This window comes from Phocoena sinus, chromosome 5, assembly GCF_008692025.1.
Source record: "Phocoena sinus isolate mPhoSin1 chromosome 5, mPhoSin1.pri, whole genome shotgun sequence".
NCBI classification, from domain to species: Eukaryota; Metazoa; Chordata; class Mammalia; order Artiodactyla; family Phocoenidae; genus Phocoena; species Phocoena sinus.
In genome coordinates, this window is record NC_045767.1 from 101,655,416 (window position 1) to 101,680,515 (window position 25,100).

Here is a 25,100-nt window from a genome sequence, read left to right on the forward strand (position 1 = left end):
TTAAGCATATATCATTACTCTCTTTTTTTTTTCTTCATTAAAACTGTGATACTAGCTATGGTTATGCTTAAATCCATGATTTCCTTTAAGGTTTTAGTGTTCTATTATTTGACCCTCCTTGTGCTAAGCTCTCTAAATTGTGCCTTGCCATTCTCACATTGGCTGAATTCTGATGTAGAGAGAAAGAAAGAGCCTCCGATGCTTTAAATGCCCTCTTGATTTTGCCAGGGAAAGAAGAGTCAACATTGCATGGCATATTTGGGGTACAGATGAGTATGTAAGGAATGGGAATTGAATAAAGGTAAATGTCTTTTCATAGATAACAAAGAGTTACCAAAGGGGAAAAGGCAGGGGTAGGATAAATTAAGAGTTTGGGATTAACAGATACACACTACTATATATTAACTAGATAAACAACTAGGATCTATTATATAGCACAGGGAATTATATTCACTATCTTATAATAAACTATAATGGAAAAGAATCTGAAAAAAAAATCTGAATCACTTTGCTGTACACCTGAAATTAACGCAACATTGTAAATCAACTGTACTTCAATAAAAAAATGAAAAGTAAGGATAGTAACATCTGAGGTATATATACACAAAAAAAGGTTAATGTCTTTTGAGTTCTTCACTCACAAACATTTATGCATCTGCTTTCTTTTCTGCCACTTTTTTTAATAAAAGAAACACCTTTTTTACACTCCTTCGAAATACTGCAGGTTGGGCAGATGGGAAGAGGTGGTAAACTGGCTTGTAAATTTGTAAACTGTGACTTGAGCTCTTCTACTTCTTCTGGTACACAGAATGCAGGTATCATGAAGCCAAGTGAAGATATCCTGAACAGGTACATAGTCAATCAAGCAATTGCTGAATTTGCTTTATGACAGTGGTGTAGTTCTAGAAGAAGTATAACAAAGCATTACTAAACAATGGCCAGAATTTAAATTGCTACTTAATCCAGATTGACAGATAGTACTACTGATGAAACATAAGGGCTTTGGCTCATCACAGCCATTCACAGGACTTTATGGTATGTTACTGCCTTGTTCAGGATGATGCCTGGCCCATTTCTGGTGCTCAGTGAGTGTTAAATAATACCAATATTGTCATGTGCTTCTTATTTTTCACCTGGGAACATTTATAATTCTCTGCTTCATGTACTTCCTAACTTTTCATGCTTAATGATGGGAATGAGAATTAATTACACTGGGAATGTGAATGTCTCCTTGGCAAATCATTCCTATTCTGTTCAATAATGTTTTCATTGGTGAGCCTAGGAGGTCCCTGAACTCTGTTCTCTTGTCCTAGTCTCCTTTTCATTCCTCCTTCCTCTGCCCTAAAATCTTTTTAGAAATGCCAAAACTCAACAAGAGTAATAGCCTTTTAATTTAGGTCTGGTATTTAGATGTGATTTATTTTAAAACCTTCCCAAATGTGGCATTTAAGTCTACTTGAAATTCCCAATTCTGTACTCCTGTAGCTCAGCCAAAGATGTCATTTTGATTTCTGAGCTGCACATTCCTGGGAGCATGGATCTCATTTGTCTGAAAAAGAGAGATGTAAGCTCATTTGAAGTTTCAGTTGACTTATTGTTCTTTTTTGACCTTTGCTACTAATAGCTGGCAGAGAGTAAATCCAGACATGTCAGTCACTGTCTAGATTTTATAAACTATTGACTGTTTCTTGAAGGATTGTAATGCTTATTTTATTGGCCTGTTGTACCATAGGAGGAGATTTATAGAGTGCCAAAAAATAAAAACCATGGCTAGCTAGCATCATCCAGATTGCTGGTAATAAAGTCATTGCAATTAATAACTATCAAATATAAATGAGCAGACATCACACCAAGGAGAGAAACAAAAGCATTTTAATCCCTAGATCTCTTTTGGTGTTATCATATTTAATGCCCTGCAAAGAGTTGAATTAACTAGTTTTCCAGATTTTTATTAAGCTGAACACTTCCTCTTAACAGTTTTCTTCATATTTTGTAACTTCCAAAGGAAGACTCTCCAAGTCATTACTCATGTGTGCTGTCATCCAGGAAATCTTGCCCCTTCTCTGCTTTACTCCCACCTGTGCCTTGTATATTTTTAGCTCTTCTACACACTGCCATTCTCTTTAACACAATTTCTGCTATGATTTGGTCATTCCCAATACTCCGGTCTCTCAATTTTTTCAACTTCTGTCCTCCAATGATTTTTGCCTTACATCCTGCCTTAGACACATTCCATTGTCTTTACTCTAGATCAGCAGTTCTCAAAGTGTGGTCCAATGTACCCTGAGGTTCCAAGACACTTTCTGGGGGCCAATGGGTTAAGAACGATTTTCATCATATTGCTAAGATGTTACTTACCTTTTTCACTCTCATTTTCTCATGATATACAATGTCATCCAGAGACTACATGACCTGTAATATCAAAATAGGTTGAATATAGAAGCAGATTCAAAATCCAGCTCTCTTCTATTCAGGCAACCATTAGAGAGATTTGCATAAATGTAAAATAATGCCACTCTTCTCATTAATTTTTTTTTGTTTTGGAAAACATATATATATATTTTGCGGTACGCGGGCCTCTCACTGTTGTGGCCCCTCCCGTTGCGGAGCACAGGCTCCGGACGCGCAGGCTCAGCGGCCATGGCTCATGGGCCTAGTCGCTCTGCGGCATGTGGGATCTTCCCAGACCGGCGCACGAACCCGTGTCCCCTGTATCGGCAGGCAGACTCTCAACCACTGCGCCACCAGGGAAGCCCGGAAAACATATTTTTTTAAATAAAAATAGTCATGTTAACACTTAATGGGTTTATTATATTTTAATTGAATTAAATATTTTTAAAACTCCTGTTTTAATTTCTAATATAGTAAATATTAATAGCTGTAATCTATATAAAATATTTTTTGCCATCAATAATTTTTAAGAGTGTAAAGGGGTCCAGAAATCAAAAAGTTGACAAGTACTGTGCTGACCAAATTTCTCAAACTGTCTGGGAAGATGAAACCCCCTTTCTCTATTGTTGCTGTTTTGTAACATCTAATTCATCATAAATAAAAAATGCTTTTGGAAAATGAAATAAAAATAAATTGGTTAAAAAAATGTAGATGCAAAAGATGCAAACCCATGATCAAATGCTTGGGTGTCATGACACTGTCAAATTGTTGTCAAATTTTCTTTTTATTCCCAATTTCTGCAATTTATCTCATTGTGGACCCATATGAGGCTCAAGGATTGGCTTTGATACTGCTTTGAGCAGCACTGCTCTTGATCTTGTCACCACAAACAGCCATTCTTCCACAGAGGTAACATCCCATGCTCTGATCACAACCTCTTATCTTTTCGCTTTATTCTCTCCAGTAATTCAACTCCAAAAATCCTTTGACTCCCAACCAAGACTTTCCATCTGTTTCCCGAACACCTTTTCACTCTTCCTCAGTGCCCTCAATTCCTTATTTCTCCCTTAAATTTCATGGTTAATTATGATAAACACTTCTTTGCAACACTTGAAACCCCTTGCCAATTTCTTACTTCTTTATACACAATTTAATGACTCACAACCCTGTTTAAATCCAGCTCTACACACATGCTGTGCCTGCCTCCATGCAGATGAATGTGGCTGGGAATAAACCCGTAGCCATGCCAATACTTCTTACTGTATATTCACGATGGTAACTTCAAGTAGGCCCTTAATTCTGCCCATGACAGCCAATTTTGTCTAGTTGTGCTGTGATACGAAACAATCTCAGAGTCTCAAAGGGGACGCAATAAAGCTTTATTTCTCATTTAAATGTACACTGTGAGTCACCTTTGTCTCTTGACTCCGGGAACTAGGCTAATGGAACTGCTCCTTCCTGGGGGTGCTGCTGTACTCATGGCAGAAGGAAAGAAGAGATAGTAGAAGCATATGATGTTTCTTTTTTTTTTTTCAGTTATAGTGGTAATAGTTTTCTTCAGAGAGCACAGATTAATTACCTTTTTTTTTTTTTTTTTTTTTTTGCGTCTCCCTCCCTCCCACCCTCCCCCTCCCACCCCTCCAGGCTGTCCCAAAGCCCTGAGCTTATGTCCCTGTGCCTTGCGGCTGCTTCCCCCTAGCTATCCACCTTACTACGTTTGTTAGTGTGTATATGTCCATGACTCTCTCTCGCCCTGTCAAAACTCACCCTTCCCCCTCCCCATATCCTCAAGTCCGTTCTCCAGTAGGTCTGCGCCTCCATTCCTGTCTTGCATATGATGTTTCTTAGAGCTTCTCTTCTGAAGTGGTACATGCCACTTCCACTTCTATTTCATTGGTCAAAGGAAGTCATCTGGCTAAGCTTAATATCAGTGGGGTGAGAATTATAATCCTCCTGCAGGGCTAAGCATGGTAAGGAGGAGCTAGCCGGAAGGGGCAATGAATGTTTTTACATTAATATCATCTATCCGACAGCTATCCAGTGCTACAATTTCTCATTCAATTACTTTTCCATTCCCACAAATGAGTATTTAATGCTTTCTCCACTCCCTTAAGCCTCCAATACCTCTTCTCATATCCTTACACTCTGTTGATGATCATGCTTCCCATTTCACTGAAAAAATCAAAACAATCAGAAGATAAATTCCTACCTACCCATCTACCTGCATTAGTAGATATATATGCTACCTTCCTTTGTATTAAATTTCCATGATCCCACTTGGGGCTGACCCCTTCATTTGTCTACTAGATAGTACTGCCTACAACTACTCAAATTTATTGCCCCAGGAACTCTTTTTTTTTTTAAATAAATTTATTTATTTATTTTTGGCTACATTGGGTCTTCGTTGCTGCACGCAGGCTTTCTCTAGTTGCAGCGAGCACAGGCTACTCTTTTTTTTTCTTACATCTGTATTGGAGTATAATTGCTTCACAATGGTGTGTTAGTTTCTGCTTTATAACAAAGTGAATCAGTTATACATATACATATATTCCCATATTTCTTCCCTCTTGCGTCTCCCTCCCTCCTACCCTCCCTATCCCAACCCTCTAGGTGGTCACAAAGCACAAAGCTGATCTTCCTGTGCTATGCAGCTGCTTCCCACTAGCTATCTATTTTACGTTTGGTAGTGTATATATGTCCATGCCTCTCTCTCGCCTTGTCAAAACTCACCCTTCCCCCTCCCCATATCCTCAAGTCCATTCTCTAGTAGGTCTGTGTCTTTATTCCTATCTTACCCCTAGGTTCTTCATGACATTTTTTTCCCTTAAATTCCATATATATGTGTTAGCATACAGTATTTGTTGTTCTCTTTCTGACTTACTTCACTCTATATGACAGACTCTAGGTCCATCCACGTCATTACAAATAGCTCAATTTCATTTCTTTTTATGGCTGAGTAATATTCCATTGTATATATGTGCCACATCTTCTTTATCCATTCATCTGATGATGGACACTTAGGTTGTTTCCATCTCCTGGCTATTGTAAATAGAGCTTCAATGAACATTTTGGTACATAACTCTTTCTGAATTATGGTTTTCTCAGGGTATATGCCCAGTAGTGGGATTGCTGGGTCATATGGTAGTTCTATTTGTAGGTTTTTAAGGAACCTCCATACAGTTCTCCATAGTGGCTGTACCAGTTCACATTCCCACCAACAGTGCAAGAGTGTTCCCTTTTCTCCACACCCTCTCCAGCATTTATTGTTTCTAAATTTTTTGATGATGGCCATTCTGACTGGTGTGACATGATATCTCACTGTAGTTTTGATTTGCATTTCTCTAATGATTAATGATATTGAGCATTCTTTCATGTGTTTGTTGGCAGTCTGTATATCTTCTTTGGAGAAAAGTCTATTTAGGTCTTCTGCCCATTTTTGGATTGGGTTGTTTGTTTTTTTTTGTTATTGAGCTGCATGAGCTGCTTATAAATTTTGGAAATTAATTCTTTGTCAGTTGCTTCATTTGCCAATATTTTCTCCCATTCTGAGGGCTGTCTTTTGGTCTTGGTTATGGTTTCCTTTGCTGTGCAAAAGCTTTGAAGTTTCATTAGGTCCCATTTGTTTATTTTTGTTTTTATTTCCATTTCTCTAGGAGGTGGGTCAAAAAGGATCTTGCTGTGATTTATGTCATAGAGTGTTCTGCCTATGTTTTCCTCTAAGAGTTTGATATTTCTGGCCTTACATTTAGGTCTTTAATCCATTTTGAGCTTATTTTTGTGTATGGTGTTAGGGAGTGATCTAATCTCATACTTTTACATGTAGCTGTCCAGTTTTCCCAGCACCACTTATTGAAGAGGCTGTCCTTTCTCCACTGTACATTCCTGCCTCCTTTATCAAAGATAAGGTGACCATATGTGTGTGGGTTTATCTCTGGGCTTTCTATCCTATTCCATTGATCTATCTTTCTGTTTTTGTGCCAGTACCATACTGTCTTGATTACTGTAGCTTTGTAGTATAGTCTGAAGTCAGGGAGCCTGATTCCTCCAGCTCCATATTTTGTTCTCAAGATTGCTGTGACTATTCGGGGTCTTTTTTGTTTCCATACAAATTGTGAAATTTTTTGTTCTAGTTCTGTGAAAAATGCCAGTGGTAGTTTGATAGGGATTGCATTGAATCTGTAGATTGCTTTGGGTAGTAGAGTCATTTTCACAATTAACTCACTTCTACATTGTCAGTTTCTACTCTGTACTAGATTATTCCCACAGGCATGCCAATATGTTATTTTTCCTATCTTAAAAAACAAAACAAAATAAAACACAACACAACCCCCCCCTTGTACCCATTAACACTCATGATATTCTTCTATTTATATTTCTCATCTTTGAAAGAGCTGCTTATGCATGCTATCACTATATTCTCTCTTCTCATTCCTCCTGAACCGTATCAAAGTCTCAATGACGTCATTTTTGTTAAGCCAATAGTCAATTCTCAGTTCTCATCTTCCTTGACCTATCAACATCCTGGGAATAATTTCTCCACTTGCCATTCAGAACACTACATATATCTGGTTTCCATTCTACCTTTTTGACCACAACTTCTCAGGCTTTTTGTGATTTCCTCCCCATTTCCCTCACTCCTCCATGTTGGGGTACTTTAGGAAGCAGTAATGGGTTTTCTTTTCTTTGTCTATGCTCTCCCCCCTTGGTAAGTTCATCCAGTTGTATGATTTTAGGCACGTTATATTTGCAGCTTTCTCTCACGTTTATAATTTAAGCTTGGACCCCTCTTATGAATTTCATACTTATAAATTCAGTGCCCCTCTTATGAATTTCATGCTTATGAATTCAGTGTTTGCATGATACAATCCCAGTTTACACTTGTTTTTGGGGTGTAATTATTAATAGAGTTCACTTTCACTCTCTGAAGTGTTTTAGTTTGGATGAAAACTCACATTGCCCTTCTCATAGGTCACACAGGAGGAGATGGTTGCAGATGTGTAGAAGGAACACTGGGAAAGGCTAGAGCACAGAGTCTAACACACCATCAAACAACTGTTTGCGTTGTGTTCTAAAGTGGGTCTTTTTAGAGTAAATATACCCTTTCACCTATGCTTTGCCTTTCTTAGAATTAAATAATTTTAGTTTTTATTAAAAAAATAATTAAGACTGAATATATAATCTGTGCACACAAATAAACTTTCTGCTTTTTAAATGTATGGTTTTGGAGGAGTTCAATGTGAATAAGGAGCTAAGGTAAGGACTAGAGATGAACATTGTCCTGATGATGAAGAAACCACTGTAGCAAAGTATGATGTCTCAGCTAGCCATCCATAAGCTACAGTGGTCTCCAAATCTTGTGGTTGAATACTCTGTCTTTAAAAAATTTTTAGCATAAGCCACCAATAAATTCAAGTAATTGTAGATGTATTCTAAAACATATATAAAAATAGAAATGAAAATGGATGCTATGAAGTCAAATATAATGACTATAAATAACTTTTTATTTGTAATTTATTAATGGAGTGATTATAGAGAGCCCCTTACTCTCACTAGTATAATAATAATTTAGTGTGAGCAATGTAATTGAATATCCTATTATTTTAAAACTTTCAGCTTACAATTTTTCATATAGAGATTTGAAGATCTGGTTCCTTTTATTTGAATATTTGTTTTTAATTTCTATCATAGGTTAGAGAAACCTTACCAAGATAACCAGATATAATTGGAGGGAGTACAGTGTAGTTATACTTACTAAACCACGACTTTCATTTTCATCCCAGATATTAATCATGCAAATATTTTTATTAAGGTATGGCTAGTAAATTTCCCGATATTTATTATTAAATTTTCTTTCAAATTACTTAAAGGATGTTGCATTTTTATATATTTAGTTTATGAGTCTGAAACTCACTGCAATCTTTTGTTTGGAAGACTTATAAACAGGTTAGAAAATTCTGATTACAAGTTTTTTTAAAAATAAACTTTGGGCTTCCCTGGTGGCGGAGTGGTTGAAAGTCCGCCTGCCGATGCAGGGGACATGGGTTCGTGCCCCGGTCCGGGAAGATCCCACATGCTGCGTAATGGTTAGGCCCGTGGGCCATGACCGCTGAGCCTGCACATCCAGAGCCTGTGCTCCGCAACGGGAGAGGCCACAACAGTGAGAGACCCGCATACCGCAAAAAAAAAAAAATAAATAAATAAATAAATAAACTTTAATTTTAGAATAGTTTTGAATTACAGAAATGTTGCAGAGAGTACACTGAGTTCCCATGAGGCCCACCCCTAGTTTCCTACTGTTATCATCTTACACTAGTACAGTATATTACTCACAACTAATGAACCAATGTTAATATATTACTATTAACTATAGTCCATACTTCTTTCAGATTTCCTTTGTCTTTACCTAATGTCCCTTTTCTGTTCCAGGATAGAACATGACTCCTTAGGCTCTCCAGACTGTGACAGTTAACTTTCCCTGTTTTCTCAGACTTTCCTTGTTTCTGGTGACCTTGACAGATTTGAGGAGTACCGGTCAGTTATAGAATGTTCCCAGATTTTTTAAGTGTGCAGATATGAATTTTTATAGATGGTAGAAATCATATTGCTTTTTGTAACAAATGCATATAGAAACATTTAAAAACAGTCATTTTAAACAACTCATCACTCTTAAAAAGCACCTTTTTATTTTTCATTATTAAAACCTCACCTTTATATTGAGTGGGCAGATTATACACAGTTATCACTATTTTTTGAAATTTTCTGCTAGGGGCAAACTACCAAGTGCTACATTTTCCATAGAACAGGCCAGCAGATTTAGGACAACTTGTCTTCTTTTAACAGAAAAATGCACCACTCATCTTCAGGTCAACAACTTTTTAAAGATTTTGATGCAAGATAACAAATACATATCTGGGCTGGGCAGCAGATTCTCTTGCTCACTCCCTACCTCATTAGTGAGGTTTTGTAAGAACTCTATTGCATTTTTAAAATTAATTTTTATTGGAGTATAGTTGCTTTACAATTTGTGTTAGTTTCTACTGAACTCTCTTGTATCTTAAAGGTCTTTAAAAGGTGAATTGCATCAATGATTTCCTGCAGTACTCTGTGTACTTCTATCTTTTATTTTGCTGCAATAGCTTGCCTGTGAATGATGAAGTGAATGGATTAAATGTGTGGCCCTATCCCTGTAATTTTTCCTTATAATCTTTCCTTTAGTCTGGCCAAAATAGTTACTCCATTAATGTTGTAATGTAAATATTGTCAGGAAAAAACACTATTTTTAAGAAATTAGGGCTTCCCTGGTGGCGCAGTGGTTGAGAGTCCGCCTGCTGATGCAGGGGACACGGGTTCGTGCCCTGGTCTGGGAAGATTCCACATGCCGCCAAGCGGCTGGGCCTGTGAGCCATGGCCGCTGAGCCTGCACGTCCGGAGCCTGTTGCTCCGCAACGGGAGAGGCCACAACAGTGAGAGGCCCCCATACCGCGAAAAAAAAAAAAAATTAAAGAGCTCACTTTCTGTCAACAATATGTCTTTTATGATACATCTTTAATTTCATGGTACACAAAAAGTTAGTTTTGATGTATCTTATTTTTGAAACAGAATTTAGCTGTTACATACTGATATACTAAGTTATATAAGAAATATAGGTATTTTCCTCCAACTTTAGAGAAAACATATCACCATGTGTAGATTGTTGTTCCAGTTCTTGTTTCTTCCATTCTTCTGTTACGTGTTCTATACATCTTCCAAAATGATTTACTCATAAAAAGGCATATTATTTTGTCTCTGTATTGTATGTGTGTGTGTGTGTGCGTGTGTGTGTCTTCTGCTAATTTTTACCAAGAAAAAGAACAAGGGTTTTCTAGATAATATGTGGCTTTTAAAATTTTTTCTCATAGTGAGAAACTTCTAGAGGTGATATTATATCTACCATGCAGTTTAATAATGTTGTAAAATTAAGATGAATTTAAACATGACTGAAAAAATTATGCAGCTGTGTCTTCATGTTCTGAGTATGTAATTTTAATATGAGTTATTAATTGTGACGACTGCATACCATCACTGAAGAAAATCTCAAAGATTTGTTGTTAACGGTAGCAGATGTCAATCCATTAACTTCCTGATAATTTTGAAATTTTTGGTCTACTTTGGTCGTGTTAGGTATGATTATGTTATTGCAGTTTTCTAAGGCTGCATACAAAGGATAGAAGAAGTGTCAGCCTTTCTATTTTCTTGATGTTTTTCGTGGGCTTGCATGATTCTTATCACACTCAATCTGTTGGTTTATTTTACCTGAAAAAGTTTGATCCACTGGTCAATTTGTGAAGATTAACTTGTTTAAAACTAGATAATATGATCTATAAATCCACCTAATCACATGCACTCTGAAATGTGCTTCATTACTCTGAAAGCAAAATAACACTTTAGGGCCATATAGTGGGTTAAATGGTGGCCCCCAAAATGTATGTCAACCCAGAACTTCAGAATTGGGTCTTTGTAGATGTTATCGAGATAAGGATCTAGAGATGAGATCATCTTGGATTAGGTGGGCCCTAAATCCAATAATGGGTATCTTGTAAGAGGCTGAAAAGGAGAAGACACAGGGAAGAAGGCCATGGGAAGTCAGAAGCAAAGATTGGAGTGACTTTTCTACAAGCCAAGGAATGTCAAAAATTGCCAGTAGCCACCAGAAGGTGGAAGAAGCAATGAAGGATCCTAGCCTACAGACACATTCACATCTTGATTTTGGTCTCCAGAACTGTGAAAGAATAAATTTCAGTTGTTTTAAACTGCCAACTTTGTGGCAATTTGTTATGACAGCCCTAGGAAACAAATACAGGTTCCATTGTTCACTCTTCTGCCCTGTGACTGTCTCACTCTTTCCAGAGGAAACTTAAATACTATACCTGACTCATGCACACACACCTGACTGTAAACTGAGTGAGGTAAGAGTACAAATCCATGAATTAAATATCAATATCTCAATATTAAGAGAAGCCTTTGTATTGTTTTCGCACCCAAAGTAGATGCATCATCTTATACAACACCTGAAGAACATTCACCCCACTTTGGAGACCACTGGGGAGAGACTTTTTATATTCCAAGACATATCTGTTTAATTGTTTGAGCCGTATCTTAAGAGTCTTATCAGACAATATTCAAGGCCACAGAGCAGCAAGATTGTATTCTTTGAAGAGCTGAGGAAATAGAGTAAGAGAAAGGACATGGGACCAAAACGTAGTATTTGGAGGATGTAGAGTAGGGAGGATGGACACTGAAGTTAGAATTCTGGTCCAGGATGTAGCCCTGGCCTGAGCACATAAAGTGCTAACATAGGTCTTTAGGGTCACAAAATATGAATAAACTTAATAAATTTGGAAAAATATTTCTACTTCTTTTTGGATGCAATTATGTCATTATTGCATTTAAAAATGATTAAAATAGTATCAAGTGCTTATTGTAGAATACAACAAGGATAAACAAAAATGTAAGACCTATGATGCTATTACTTGGTATATTTCTCCCACCCCCCCCACTTCCACCACCCAGTGTGTATATTTTTAAATTGGAACCACAGTATAGATTTTTATTTTCTGCTTTTGTTCACTTAGCATTTTATTGTGTGAATAATATGATTGGAAACTATGGTGTTATAGGTTGAATAATGTCCCACCAAAATTGATACATTTAAGTCCTAACCCCCAGTACCTCGGAATGTGACCTTATTTGGAAATAGGGTCTTTTCAGGTATATGGTTAAGATGAAGTCATACTGGAGTAGGATCTGTCCTTAGCCCAATATGACTGGTGTCCTTATTTTTAAAAAGGGAAATTAGACATAGATATGTACACAGGGAAAATTCCATGGAAGATGAAGACAGACTTTGGGCTTAAGCTTCTACAATACAAAGAACACCAAAGATTGCCAGCAAACCACCAGAAACTAGGGGAGAGGCATGGAACAGATTCTCCCTCACAGCCCTCAGAAGGAACCAATTCTGCCACCACTATGATTTTGCACTTGTAGCCTCAAGCACTCTGAGACCATAAATTTCTATTAAGCCATCCAGTTTGTGGTGGTTTATTATGGCAGCTCTAGCAAACTAATACATATGGTGTGGTGGTGAGGTACATGGACAATAGAGCTAGGAGGTCTGGGTCTTAAACTCAGCTCTACCTCTGACAAGCTGTGCCATTGTACATGCTAACCTTTCAGTGTCTCAGTTTACTAGCTATAAAATGGGGAACGATGATGCTTCAGACCTAATAGGTTTGTTATAAGGATTGACTAGGTCCATAGATACAAAGCCCTTAAAGTGGTATTCAGCATATAGTAGCCATTTAGTTCTCGTTTATTACTCTTCAAAACATTAGTAACTGGATATTATATTCTACGTATGTACCTTAACTAATCATTCTCTATTCTTTAAAATATTATAAATACTACTGCAATGAAGACAGTTATAAATAAATATTTTTTCCCATTAGGCCAGATACTATATGTGCAAACCTTGGTCAGAGAATGTTAGTCTTAAGTTTCTGGATACTATATGTTTAAAAATTCCTACTTTGAACAGCTGTGTTTTAAAGGAATCCCCTCATTGTACCTTGACTACCATTAGGCATTGCAGTTAACTAAAAATATTGCTCATTTCATAAAATTATTGTATTTGCTTTCTTTTTGTTACTTGTATGGTAGTAAGATTGAATAAAATTTATTAATTTTTGAATGCTAACAGTTGAGTGATGAGTATTTGCTTGATGAAAAAGAAATGTGGTTCTTATGGGAAATACACTAGAGCCTATCTATTTAGAGAGGAAAAGTCGAGCATCTCGAAGTCATTCACTTCAACCTGCTCTTATCCCCTATGAGACATTGGACTTTATCAACTCTTTGCTAATAAAATTCACTTTTATCACTGATAGCCTGCAGAGCGTCCCCTCATTCTAGATAAATTGCTAAAGCAATCTACAAATATTTTAAAGTGACATGTCATCCATTCACTGAATAAAAAAGGCCTGTGCTCAGTACAACCTTACAGAAACTGAAAGAACACTGCATTAGGTCTTTATAATATGCGACGTGCCAAGGACTCGTATGCGAAATGACGCTGAGATAGGAGGTGGGGAGAAATGAGCAGGCTGGTGCTTTGTTGCTGTCAGGAGCAAAAGCATATTAATCAATGCCTCTATGAATAAAAATCTTCTAATATCATAATATCATGGCTTAAAATAAACAGTCTCACAGGCAGTATGTCTCAAAACAAGCCTTTGTCCTCAAGACGATCTTGCTGGGTAAAAAGTTGTCTTAAAAGGCGCTGACAATTCAGTGTGAAAAGGAGCCTTATTTTTTTTAACTCAGGAGTTTAAAAAAATAACTAAAACAAAGACCAAAGAAGAAACCCCTTGTGAATTTTAGTTACTTATGTGTAGCATGCCTAGATTTAGGAGTTCAGGAACAGCTTTATTGGATCTTCTACATCATATGAAAAATTCCTTGGTATATTTCAGGCATCAAATTCTGTCAGCCCAGACTCAGGGCATTCATCATGCATGTATTGAGCTCCAAAAAAAAAATTAATACTTTATTCAGTCTCTTGAAAAATGATAAAATGACAAAAAACAAACAGACAAGTCCCCAATCCATACTACTTATCTTTGTGGTAGAAGCCGAAGAATTTTGTAGAAGCTGTAATATAAGGAGAAATTATTATAGTCCTCATTTTATCCTTATAACTTTCATTCAGTTAAGAGTTACCTATTAAGGTCCTACTAGAGCCGGGTTCTGTAATGATGCTGTGGACATGGCAATGAACAAGAATAAATCCTGCTGCCAGGAATTCACAATCTGGTGGGAAGGGTAGATAAATGAAGAGTCATAACTGTAAGACAACTGCTATTAAAGAAGAATGTTGGAGAACCATGAGAGTAACAGGAGCAAATCCCACTCTGTTGAAGTGAGGTAGATGGGCAAAGGGCAAGCTAAGAGGCTGGAGAAAGAAACATCTGAGCTAAGTTTTAAATAGAAATAAAAACTGAGTGTGGAATGGGAAAAAGAAGAGAAGTTCAGTGGAATGACATGAGCTGAGATGTAGAAGGGTGTCTTTCATGTCATGTGCAGGGAACTGCACGCATTGGGTAAATCCCAAGTGCAAGTGGATAGGCAAAGGAGGCCAGAAAAGCATGCAGAGCTTGCATGTGCCTACCGTAAAGTTAAATTTCAAGCACAGGCAAAGGGAACGCATCCAGGATTTTAAGTTGGGCAGTAACTTGGTCAGTGCAGCCTAGAAAATCAACCTCTTAGTCAGTGGAGCGGTGGTCTCTGATGGAGGTAGGGTCCATTGAGAAGGAAGTACTAAAGCTTATGTTTTTGCTTACTATGTATCTTAAAAATAATAAAACTATTAGATTGTGCTCAGTTTGATGGGATGCACTAGAAAGAAACTTTACTCTTCCTCTAACTTTTTTTTTTTTTTTCGGTACGCGGCCTCTCACTTTTGTGGCCCCTCTCGTTGGGGAGCACAGGCTCCGGACGCACAGGTTCAGTGGCCATGGCTCATGGGCCTAGCCGCTCCGTGGCATGTGGGATCTTCCCGGACCGGGGCACGAACCCGTGTCCCCTGCATCGGCAGGTGGATTCTCAACCACTGCGCCACCAGGGAAGCCCTGTTCCTCTAAGTTTTAACCCACTCTGTAGGCTGGCTCCTTTCCTGCCACTGGATGAAATTTTGTGCAGGTCTCATTGCTTTTCTGATCACTTTTAGGGACAAGTAGAGTATCATTTTAGGAGGTAAAATGCCAAGTCCCTGCAATAATCAAAATGATACCTTCATGTGAAATTAAAGCTTTCTTCTCCTGTACGTTGGGTCTTCTTTGGGATATGAGGCCAGAGGGCAGAAGCTTCTTTTCTATTCTGTCCTTGTTCTTCAGTTTTCTTCTTCTCTGCCTCTCCATGCACCAGGGTTGGGGTGGACCAAGATGGAGGTGTGAGGAGTATGCTTGTGATCTGGTTTTGGGACCCTCCGGCGCCATGTGGACTCAAGTCATGAGGTGCTCTTGAGGTTTTCTTGGGGATTCATCCTCTCAGAACCTTTGTCTGCAATTCCTACCACATGAGAATACTTCTGTCTCTTCCTTCAGCAGGCCACTTGCTACTCCCTTTCTTAGTCCTTCAGATTCCTAGAAATTCACCCTTTTTCAGGCTTACTTTCCTCTTTAGGGCAGATACCATTTCAAGGTATTTCCAGGACAGCTTTCTCCCATCTGGTTCATATGTCTGTTCACTTTCATTCCCATCATAAGTGAAAATGCAGGTCACCCCTAGGGCTATCCTCTCTCTCCAGCTCACTCTTTCTCTTTATCTCTCTGTGTCTCTGTCTCTCTCTTTCACACACACACACACACACACACACACACACACACACACATTCTTTCTCCATCTCTCTTCTTCTGTCTTGGGTTGGTATAACTTCAGTATATAATCGTAGTTCTTAATCTTTCTAAATTCCTAAAGACCAGCTTAGCTATCTGATTGATATCCTTAAAGCATCCCTTGATTTACTTGGGAGAGAGAGAAAAACCTCCTTGAAAGGCAGGGGGAGCTCACAGCACTCTCCAAACTCCAAATGAATTCCAGCCTTTCTGTAGCTGAAGGTGAGTGATCTCTAATTCTTGAAGAATAGGTTTTATTATCTCATCACATTCTTATATGTGATTTATCAACTATCTGTGGGATTTAGGTATGGGTTTCCTTTTGCAGTGGTTCTCAGCATTTGGAGCTGAGAATAAATAAAGAGAATTATACTTATTATCCCTGTTAAACCAAGAATTAAATTATGATGTAGAAATATTTAGTACATAGATGAAGATCCTAAAAATATTTTATAGGTATATAAATATATATTTATATATATTGTATATAAATATATATTATATATACCTATATATTATATATAGGTATATATTTATTATATAATATATATAATATACATAGATATATATTTATTATATAATATATATAGGTATATAAATATATAAATATATAAATATATCTATATATCAAGGATAGATTCTCAAAAGAGAGGCTTGATCAAAAGTTAGCACCGCACTGGTATAAAAAACACCTTGGATGTGGGTTTGACAGGATGTGGGGAGACTATTATATGGGGTGGGTGAAATGTGTTGAGGACCTAAACCAAGGGAGCAAAATTGCCAGTGGAGAGGAGCAGACAGCAGAATATCCTGGACTGGGAGATTGACATTATTATGGGGACTTCCCTGGTGGCCCAGTGGTTAAGAATCCACCTGCCAATGCAGGGGACTCGGGTTCAGCCCCAGGTCTGGGAAGATCCACATGCCATGGAGGAGCTAAGCCCATGCACCACAACTACTGAGCCTGCGCTCTAGAGCCCACAAGCCACAACTACTGAGCCCGCATGCCACAACTACTGAAGCCCACATGCCTACAGCCCGTGCTCCGCAATAAGAGAAGCCACTGTAGTGAGAAGCCTGCGCACTGCAACGAAGAGTAGCCCCTGCTCACCACAACTAGAGAAAACCCATGAGCAGCAAAGAAGACCTAACACAGCCAATAATAAATAAATAAATTAAAAAAACACACTATTATGGACTGAATTGTGTTCCTCTCAAAATTTATTTGTTGAAGCCCTAACCCCCAGTACCTCAGAATGTGACTCCACACGGAGATAGGATCTTTAAAGAGATAAGAAAAATGGGGATAATTATGATGGGTTTTAATCCAATCTGACTGGTGTCCCAATAAGAAGAGGAGATTAGGACACATGAGAGACACCAAAGATGCAAGCACACAGAGAAAATGCCATGTGAGCACACAGAGAGAAGGCAGCCATCTGCAAACCAAGGAGGGTGCCTCAGGAGAAGCAAACTCTACTGACACCTTGATGTTGAACTTTCAGTTTCCAGTACTGTGAGAAAATAAATTTCTGTTGTTTAATCCACCCAGTCGGTGATATTTTGTTATGGAACCCTCTCAGTCTAAAACAGGTGCCCAAAATAGGAGAGTGGAGAAGCAACTAGGACCTTGATTCACCAAGATGAGAGTTATGTGGTGGGGTCACTTGTGTGAGTCTTGGGAGGAGGACTCTTGCCTTTCCCCTTCTGTCCTTACTTTTCTTGTATATTGTTCACTTACAAATCAAGGGTTCACCCAAACTAATATACTGTTCTATGTTGAGGGAAGACAAGATCAGAGGGCATCATCATCGGATGAATGGATAAAGAAGATGTGGCACATATACACAATGGAATATTACTCAGCCTTAAAAAGAAATGAAATTGAGCTATTTGTAATGAGATGGATAGACCTAGAGTCTCTCATACAGAGTGAAGTAAGTCAGAAAGAAAAAGACAAATACCATATGCTAACACATATATATGGAATTTAAGGGAAAAAAATGTCATGAAGAACCTAGGGGTAAGATAGGAATAAAGACGCAGACCTACTGGAGAACGGACTTGAGGGTATGGGGAGGGGGAGGGGTGAGTTTTGACAGGGCGAGAGAGAGTCATGGACATATACACACTAACAAACGTAGTAAGGTAGATAGCTGGGGGGAAGCAGCCGCAAGGCACAGGGATATTAGCTCGGTGCTTTGTGACAGCCTGGAAGGGTGGGATGGGGAGAGTGGGAGGGAGGGAGACGCAAGAGGGAAGACATATGGGAACATATGTATATGTATAGCTGATTCACTTTGTTGTAAAGCAGAAACTAACACACCATTGTAAAGCAATTATACCCCAATAAAGATGTTTAAAAAAAAAAAAAAAAAAAAAAAAAAAAAAAGATCAGAGGGCATTACACATTATGGTTCAAAGCAAGGGTCTTTGAGTCAGTAGAACTTGTGTTCAAATCCTAGCTATACCATTTTGAGCAAGTTATGTAATCAGTCTTGTGAACTGAATTAAACCAATTTGGTTACTTGCAATTCTTTGGTAAGTGTTTGGTAATCCTCCATAAAGCTAATTAACAAAAGCTCTGTTTATTTTTTCTAAAGATAGATGAAGAATTTAGAGTATCAGCCTTTAGATTATGGCTTTTGATCAGTCTTGCAAAGTGCTGAGTAACCCTACAGTGTTTTCCCAGTTAGGTACTTCAGATGTTTACTAATCACTGTAGGGAATAAAATAAAACTATATATCAAAGCTATATGTCACATTGTCCAATCCAAAGAATTTTAAGATAAATGAGACATAATGTAAAACTGCCTAGGGCTTCCCTGGTGGCGCAGTGGTTGGGAGTCCGCCTGCCGATGCAGGGGACACGGGTTCGTGCCCCGGTCCAGGAGGATCCCGCGTGCCCCGGTCCGGGAGGATCCCGCGTGCCACGGAGTGGCTGGGCCCGTGAGCCATGGCCGCTGGGCCTGCGTGTCCGGAGCCTGTGCTCCCCAACGGGAGAGGCCACAACAGTGAGAGACCTGCGTACCGCAAAAAACAAAAAAACAACTCCCTAAGTTGACTTGCCCTTCTGTAAAATAGATTAATTTAATCAACACCACATTCATAACACAAGGATTAAAGTAAATCATGTCATTAAAGCACTGAGCTTCATTTCTGGCATATAGTTGGAACTTAAAAGTAGTTGGTTATTTTCCCTGAAAGATGACATGAATTAAGTTGTTCTACAAGGAAAATAGCCTCCATTTTGTTGCTAAACCAATAACTAGGAAATCTGATCTAGGAACTTACTGATCAGTAGCAAACAATTTTTTACCCTACACATCATATCAATTAAGGGATTGCTCTGGTCTTGAATATTTAAATTGTTTTTTAATCAAACATTTGTCAAGCTTCTGTTTTAATACACTTTTTAAATCCAGGAAAACAATTTTTCTTTCAATCTTTACTGATTTCTGCTAAGAAGTATAAATTTCTATCCAAAAAAGTGTGGGCAAATATTTCTGTAGATTCAGTTTTGAATTGTGAACAATTTACACAGTAAGTCTTTCACTTTTGTGCAAGAAAGCTGAGAGTTATTAAAACAACATTTTAGGTTTGATATAATCTTGTGTCCACTGGACCAAGAGAGCACAGACCAGATTATTAAATTATATTTTGTTACTGAGGGCATATATGACTTAGGCTATTGTTTAAACTCTAAACATACTTTTTTGATTTGTTAGATTGCCTCTTTTTCCTTTATCTAATTTCTTGATGTTTTGCAGGTACCACTGTAAACATTAGGAGAAAATGCAGTTCAGTGTCGTAACTTTCATAAAAGCTGTATTTAGTATAAGATGTCAACTATTCAATGTAAACTGAGAAACTCAGTCAAAAATGCAAACATTTGGGCTCTGTGATAATCCTCCCCATATTTGGAAACATTCTAAATGGGATAAGTTGAAAGAAGGGAACTGATATTATTACAACTCAATTTCTAAACAATGATTGATCCTTCTCCTTTCCAAAACTGTAATTTAAGCAGGAAAACATGTTGCCTTAGCCATTGCTATATCCTTCAGAAATAAGAACAGCTGTTTTGCCAGCAGTGTGGATTCCTTTTTCTATCATGTAAGTAGCATTAGAAAGAAAAGTTTTTCTGATTTCAAAAGGACCAGCTGCTCTGATGTTTTGGGAATATTCCCATATGTTCTGAATGGGAAAAGTTAAATGAAGCCAAACCAAAGACTTCTGACTTCATAAAAGAGACAAAGCTTTTCAAGACTTTCCTCAACCAGAAAGTTTATAATTAGAGCATTAATTTCCTGGAGGGAATTTTTGCTTCTTTGTGTAACTTAAAGGACAAATTTTTTCATTCAGTCTCCCATAGGGTTTTGTTTTTGTACTTAGAATTAATAGTCCAATGAGCCCAAAATAGTCCCTGATGCTTGGCTGAAAAGCTAATTCAAGAGCAACTAGTAGTGTATTAAAACATAAATTAGTATTCAAAATCAGGGTCTTGGGGCCCATTATAGAAATATGTGAATCTGCTATACAAATGACTAATTTCATATTTGTGTTTAAGCTAACTGGCACTGCTTTGAAGACATCTGTTTTATGAATACTAACATTTAGACTATATAAAGAAGAACAAACAGAAACTTCTCTCCAAAGAAACCCCTTGCTGAGATACTTAATGGTGTACAACCTGTGAATCAACTAGAAGAGCCTGACTTAGAAATCAACCACCATTTCTCACATCTATAGCAATAGTCTTTCGTTAACTTGTAGAGTCTCACAAGTTTATTAGTGGCAAGAAAGAAATTGCAGTCCTTTGGTCAGGTCCAGACAATGTATGTGAAGTAGGCTGGGAAACAGATCCATGTGGGAGGACATGAGACAAAATATTCTGGTGGGGCTGGGCCTGGAGGTGACTTCTCCATGGGGAAATTGTACGTGATCTTGGACCTAAGAAATGTGTATGTTCCTTTAAGTTTGACGAGTGGATAACCTGAACTAGGTGTTTGGGTTAAAGAAGGAAATTTAGCACAGGAAAAAAAAAGGGAATTGCATCTTTATCGGTAAGGCTCATATTTGTCCTCTAAGCCACCATTTTTAGCCCATGCTATTCCTGTATTACCTTTATTTATTTAGACTGTCAACCTGAAAGATAATTTTGTTATATTTTAATTTCTATTGTTTGTGTTGTAAATAAAGTAGGTATATTAATCATATTTTTGTAAAAACATACATGTTCTTTTCCTCTCTGATATTTATATACACACTGAGGAACTTCCTTCACTATTGCTTCACTCTGATTATTTGAGAATCAACATCCAAGTGTAAAGGATCTGTCTGTTTATGTAGTCAAACACATCACTTAAATCTGATTTAATTTGGGTAAACTGACACCTATTAATTGTGTTCTGGACAATATAGTATAATGTTTAGTGATAATAATTTAAAAAATAATAATGATATCAGCTGACATTTAGAGAATGCTAACAAATTCCAGTTGATGATCTTTTCTGTCATTCTATGTTTTCAGTAATCTCTTATAGCACATATTTTTTATTTAAACATCTTTATTGGAGTATAATTGCTTTACAATGATGTCTTAGTTACTGCTGTATAACAAAGTGAATCAGCTATACATATACACATATCCCTATAACTCCTCCCTCTTGCATCTCCCTCCCACCCTCCCAATCCCACCCCTCTAGGTGGTCACAAAGCACCGAGCTGATCTCCCTGTGCTATGTGGCTGCTTCCCACTAGCTATCTATTTTACATTTTGGTAGTGTATGTATTGTATATATGTGCCACATCTTCTTTATCCATTCATCTGCTGCTGGACACTTAGGTTGCTTCCATGTCCTGGCTACTGTAAATAGAGCTGCAATGAACTTTGTGGTGCATGACACTTTTTGAATTTTGGTTTTCTCAGGGTATGCACAGTAGTGGGAATGCTGGGTCATATGGTAGTTCTATTTTTAGTGTTTCAAGGAACCTCCATACTGTTTTCCATAGTAGCTGTATCAATTTACATTCCCACCAAGAGTGCAAGAGGGTTCCCTTATCTCCACACCCTCTCCAGCATTTATTGTTTGTAGATATTTTGATGATGGATATTCTGACTTGTGTGAGGTGATACCTCATTGTAGTTTTGATTTGCATTTCTCTAATGGTTAGTGATGTTGAGCATCCTTTCATGTGTTTGTTGGCAATGTGTATATCTTCTTTGGAGAAATGTCTACTTAGGTTTTCTGCCCATTTTTGGATTGGGTTGTTTGTTTTTTGATATTGAACTGCATGAGCTTCTTGTATATTTTGGATATTAATCCTTTGTCTGTTGCTTAATTTGCAAATATTTTCTCCCATTCTGAGGGCTGTCTTTTCATCTTGTTTATGGCTTCCTTTGCTGTGCAAAAGCTTTGAAGTTTCATTAGGTCCCATTTATTTATTTTGGTTTTTGTTTCCATTTCTCTAGGAGGTGAGTCAAAAGCGAACTTGCTGTGATTTATGTCATAGAGTGTTCTGCCTATGTTTTCCTTTAAGAGTTTTATAGTGTCTGGCCTTACATTTAGGTCTTTAATCCATTTTGAGTTTATTTTGGTGTATAGTGTTAGGGAGTGTTCTAATTTCATTCTTTTACATGTAGCTATCCAGTTTTCCCAGCACCACTTATTGAAAAGGCTGTCTTTTCTCCATTGTATATTCTTGCCTCCTTTCTCAAAACTAAGATGAACATATGTCTGGGGGTTTATCTCTGGGCTGTCTATCCTATTCCATTGATCTATATTTCTGTTTTTGTGCCAGTACCATACTGTCTTGATTACTGTAGCTTTGTAGTATAGTCTGAAGTCAGGGAGCCTGATTCCTCCAGCTTCGTTTTGCTTTCTCAAGATTGCTTTGGCTATTCGGGATCTTTTGTGTTTCCATACGGCTTGTGAAATATTTTGTTCTAGTTCTGTGAAAAATGCCAGTGGTAGTTTGATAGGGATTGCATTGAATCTGTAGATTGCTTTGGGTAGTAGAGTCATTTTCACAATGTTGATTCTTCCCATCCAAGAACATGGTATATCTCTCCATCTATTTGTATCATCTTTAATTTCTTTCACCAATGTCATAGTTTTCTATATACAGGTCTTTTGTCTCCCTAGGTAGGTTTATTCCTAGGTATTTTATTATTTTTGTTGCAATGGTAAATGTGAGTGTTTCCTTAATTTCACTTTCAGATTTTTCATCATTAGTGTATAGGAATGCCAGAGATTGCTGTGCATTAATTTTGTATCCTGCTACTTTACCAAATTCATTGATTAGTTCTAGTAGTTTTCTGGTGGCATCTTTAGGATTCTCTATGTAGAGTATCATGTCATCTGCAAACAGTGACAGGTTTACTTCTTCTTTTCCGATTTGGATTCCTTTTATTCCTTTTTCTTCTCTGATTGCTGTGGCTAAAACTACCAAAACAATGTTGAATATTAGTTGTGAGAGTGGGCAACCTTGTCTTGTTCCTGATCTTAGTGGAAATGCTTTCAGTTTTTCACCATTGAGAATGATGTTGGCTGTGTGTTTGTCATATATGGCCTTTATTATATTGAGGAAAGTTCCCTCTATGCCTTCTTTCTGTAGGGTTTTTATCATAAATGGGTGTTGAATTTGGTCGAAAGCTTTTTCTACATCTATTGAGATGATCATATGGTTTTTATTCTTCAGTTTGTTAATATGGTTTATCACACTGATTAAGTTGCGTACATTGAAGAATCGTTGCATTTCTGGGATAAACCCCACTTGATAATAGTGTATGATCCTTTTAATGTGCTGTTGGATTCTGTTTGCTAGTATTTTGTTGAGGATTTTTGCATCTATGTTCATTAGTGATATTGGCCTGTAGTTTTCTTTCTTTGTGATATCTTTGTCTGGCTATGGTATCAGGGTGATGGTGGCCTTGTAGAATGAGTTTGGGAGTGTTCCTCCCTCTGCTATATTTTGGAAGAGTTTGAGAAGGATAGGTGTTAGCTCTTCTCTAAATGTTTGATAGACTTCGCCTGTGAAGCCATCTGGTCCTGGGCTTTTGTTTGTTGGAAAATTTTTAATTACAATTTCAGTTTCATTACTTGTGATTGGTCTGTTCATATTTTCTAGTTCTTCCTGGTTCAGTCTTTGAAGGTTATACCTTTCTAAGAATTTGTCCATTTCTTCCAGGTTGTCCATTTTATTGGCATAGAGTTTCTTGTAGTAGTCTCTCAAGATGCTTTGTATTTCTGCTGTGTCTGTTGTAACTAATACTTTTTCACTTCTAATTCTACTGGTTTGAGTGTTCTCCCTTTTTTTCTTGATGACTCTGGCTAATGGTTTATGAATTTTGTTTATCTTCTCAGAGAACCAGCTTTTAGCTTTATTGATGTTTGCTATTATTTACTTTGTTTCTATTTCATTTATTTCTGCAATGATATTTAGGATTTCTTTCTGCTAACTTTGGGTTTTGTTTGTTCTTCATTTCTATTTCCTTTAGGTGTAAGTTAAATTGTTTATTTGAGATTTTTCTTGTTTCTTGAAGTAGGCTTGTATTGCTTTAAATTTCCCTCTTAGAACTGCTTTTGCTGCATCCCATAGGTTTTGGATCATCGTGTTTTCGTTGTCATTTGTCTCTAGGTATTTTTTGATTTTCTTCTTTGATTTCTTCAGTGATCTCTTGGTAATTTACTAACGTATTGTTTGTCCTCCACGTGTTTGTATTTTTTACATTTTTTTCCCTGTAAGTGATTTCTAATCTCATAATGTGGTCAAAAAGATGCTTGATATAATTTCAATTTTCTTAAATTTACTGATGCTTGATTTGTGACCCAAGATGTGATCTATCCTGGAGAATGTCCCATGTGCACTTGAGAAGAAAGTGTAATCTGCTGTTTTTGAATGGAATGTCATATAAATATCAATTTAATCTATCTGGTCTATTTTGTCATTTAAAGCTTCTGTTTCCTTATTAATTTTCTGTCTGGATGATCTGTCCATTGGTATAAGTGAGGTGTTAAAAGTCCCCCACTATTATTGAGTTACTGTCAATTTCCTTTTTTATAGCTGTTAGTATTTGCCTTATGTATTGAGGTGCTCCTATGTTGGGTGCATAAATATTTACAATTGTTATATCTTCTTTTTGGATTGATCCCTTGATCATTATGTAGTGTCCTTCTTTGTCTCTTGTAACAGTCTTTTTTAAAGTCTATTTTATCTGATATGAGTACTACTACTCCAGCTTTCTTTTGATTTCCATTTGCAGGGAATATCTTT

General features: G+C 37.4%; 1 long non-coding RNA gene across 1 annotated transcript; it reads right to left on the reverse strand.

The window, feature by feature from the left end:
• Positions 1-366: 366 nt before the first annotated feature.
• On the reverse strand, positions 367-18,129 carry LOC116754092. Its single transcript, XR_004349948.1, has 3 exons — positions 18,096-18,129; positions 6,951-6,956; positions 367-498 (listed from the first exon to the last, which is right to left on the reverse strand). It is a non-coding gene; the product is annotated as an uncharacterized LOC116754092 (long non-coding RNA).
• Between the last annotated feature and the right edge of the window lie 6,971 nt (positions 18,130-25,100).